This window comes from Sorex araneus, chromosome X, assembly GCF_027595985.1.
Source record: "Sorex araneus isolate mSorAra2 chromosome X, mSorAra2.pri, whole genome shotgun sequence".
NCBI lineage: Eukaryota > Metazoa > Chordata > Mammalia > Eulipotyphla > Soricidae > Sorex > Sorex araneus.
The window spans coordinates 269,158,090-269,161,088 of NC_073313.1; positions in this window are offsets into that span (position 1 = coordinate 269,158,090).

Sequence of the window (2,999 nt, forward strand, 5' to 3'; positions counted from 1 at the left end):
TTCCAGTAATCCACCCCTTCACCAGTGTACATTTCTACCACCAATGTCCCCAGTTTCCCTCCTGCCACCCTTCCCAACCGCTCCCACCCCCCACCCACCCCGTCCCGGGTCCCAGCCTGCCTCTATGGCAGGCAAATTTCTTCTTCCTCTCTCTCTTTCCTCGGGGCATTATGATTTGCAATATAGGTACTGAGAGGTCATCATGTATATCCCTTCACCTACACAGAGTCATTTCTGAAAATGAACATCACAAGTACTTTCGTTGTCCCCGGGCAACGCTTCTTGATTCTTGCTGACACCACAGCTCTTGAAGCTATAGTCACAAGCTGATGTTTATTAATGCATCTGCTGATAATTCTATTTGCCATTGCTTTAATTGTTATTGGAGCAAGAAATATGAAATAAACTTGCTATATGTGAGCCAAAGGGGCAGATGGGAAGGGGGTGTGGGAGGGAACCTGGGAACATCGGTGGTGGGACTGGTGTTTGCTATTGTAACAACCCTGAAACAACTCTATTCTGAACAACTGTGTTAATCATTGTATTTTAATTCTCACTGTAGCACTGTAGCACCGTTGTTCATCGATTTGCTCGAGCGGGCACCAGCAATATCTCCATTGTGAGACTTGTTGTTACTGTTTTTGGCATATCGAATACGCCACGGGGAGCTTGCCAGGCTCTGCCATGCGGGCGGGATCCTCTCGGTAGCTTGCTGGGCTCTCTGAGAGGGGTGGAGGATTTTAATTAAAAACTAATAAAATAAAATAATATCAAAATAAAACTAGAGTGCTTTATCTTTTTCAGTGGCTTTGTGTTTGTTTTTTGGTCACACCCAGTGATACTCAGGAGTTACTCACACCTCTGCAGGAAGGAACCCCCGCCCCCAGCAGTGTTTGGGGGACAGTATAGGATGCTGGAGAATCTAACCTGAGTGGGTCGCATGTAAGGCACATACCCTACCCACGCTGTGCTATTGCTCCAGTCCCTCTGTGACTTATTTTTTAGTCAATATTATGTTCTTGAGATTAAAGCTGGTAGATGCATAGAATTCTAATACAGTGTCAGCTATACACATTATAAGTTGTCAATCCACTAGGTTGAGGGGCACTTCAGATGACCTCGGTGTTGTCATACTGCTAGGAGCACTTGGGGCCTGTCTTCCGGAGCAGAGATACTGCAGTCTAGATCTAATTCATTTCTACCACCACCCTGAGTACACATAAAGGCAGCCCAGTTAAGACATACTGTCACTGAGGCTCAGGACATTTAAGAGAGTGAGAGGAGGGGCTGGAGAGATAGCATAGAGGGTAGGGCGTTTGCCTTGGGTTCGATTCGCAGCATCCCATATGGTTCCCTGAGCTCCCGCAGGGGTGATTCCTGAGTGCAGAGCCAGGAGTAACACCAGCACATTGCTGGGTGTGACCCAAAAAGCAAAAAAAAAAAAAAAAAGAGAGAGAGAGAGAGAGTAACACCAAGTGTCGAGACTGTTCTACAGCGCATCTTTCCGTGATAGAAGTGGACCCTCAGAGGAGAAGCCCACCTTCTCATCCACCCCCTAGGTAGTTTCTTTCTGGACCTACCTCCAGGTCTCCTGCACCCACTCTTCACAGCAGCCCCCGCCCTCATTGGCCCCCATTGCTGCCCCTTTCCTGTCCCGACCTCAAACTCCCCATGGCCTATGTTTCAAACTGCTTGTGATGATCGCCCCTGAGCTAGGGCCAGTAGCCAAGAACCTTGATCTCTCGCCTGCTGCTTCCCGCCTTCCCTCTCTCTCAGTCCCTGCCCACCATGGAGACCCCCATCTCCACAGTGCTCTCTTACCCTGCTGACTCCTGACTTCTCTGCTGGAGGCTATATAGCCTCTCCCCCAGGGGGCTAGCAAGTGCCGGAGTCATTCATGCTTGTTCCCCAGCAGATCAGAGAACTGCCTGTCAAGTAGCTTTAACCCCTTGTGTCTCCTGCTAGGGAGAGGATCTGGGTTTATTTTCCCCCTTTATTTAAACAGTGGTTTACAAAGTTGCCTGATACATTTGTTGCAGGCACTCAATATTCCCACACCAATCCCACCCCACTGTCATCTCCCTTCCACCATTGTCCCCCTTTTCCCAACCACCCTCAGCCTGCCCCAATAGCGGCACAAAATAATTTCTTTTACATTGCTTGTTACAACTAAATGGCTAATGAAATTATCAAGGAGTACATCAGTAAAAAAAAAAATTGTGAAAATTGTTGAATCTCAGGGTGGGGTCATTAAGTCCTTGTCTGAGGGTTTACTAACTTGTTGTTGCTAGTTGAGCGTTCTGTGTTCATGTTTTTGTTTGTTGAACTTAGTTGGCTACTATGTTATTTTTCCATCTAATTTGGTCTACTCCTACTGGGAAGTCAGTATTGTGGAGTTTAGGTTTTGTAGTCCAGTGCTTCAGAAACTCCAGAATATTTCACTAGGCAGAGTTCAAATGGTTATGGAATGTGAGTGTGGTTGCTGGGGCTTCCAGAAGAATAAGAGGTGGTACTTCCTGTCCCCACCTTAAGAGGACCCCAGAGTGACAGAGGACTTGTTTTATTCTCCTTTTTCTTCCCAGGAGCCAGCTTAGAGGCTTGATTCAGGGTGAATAACAAATATTTGATGAAAAGATCCATCTTAATCCAAACTACTTCCAGTAGAGTACCTGGTGTTTAAATGAGCAAACATTATCTCTCTCCATCTCTTTTCTCCAGGTTCTAACAGAGGTTTGAAGACTTGAAAATACTTGAAAGTGCTTGAAATAAAAGAGTGCCTGTAGGTACTCTTATGAGTCCCATCTTTATGACCTGGAACACTCCCTGCCCGAACCTCTCTCAATTAGATCTCTCTGGGCTTGTAGCTCTTGCCTTGCATGTGTGAGATACTGAGTCCAATCTCTAGCACCACTTAAAAATATATATATTACTGGGATTCTTGGTGGTGGAATATGAGCACTGGTGAAGGGATGGGTATTCGAGCATTGTATAACTGAGAT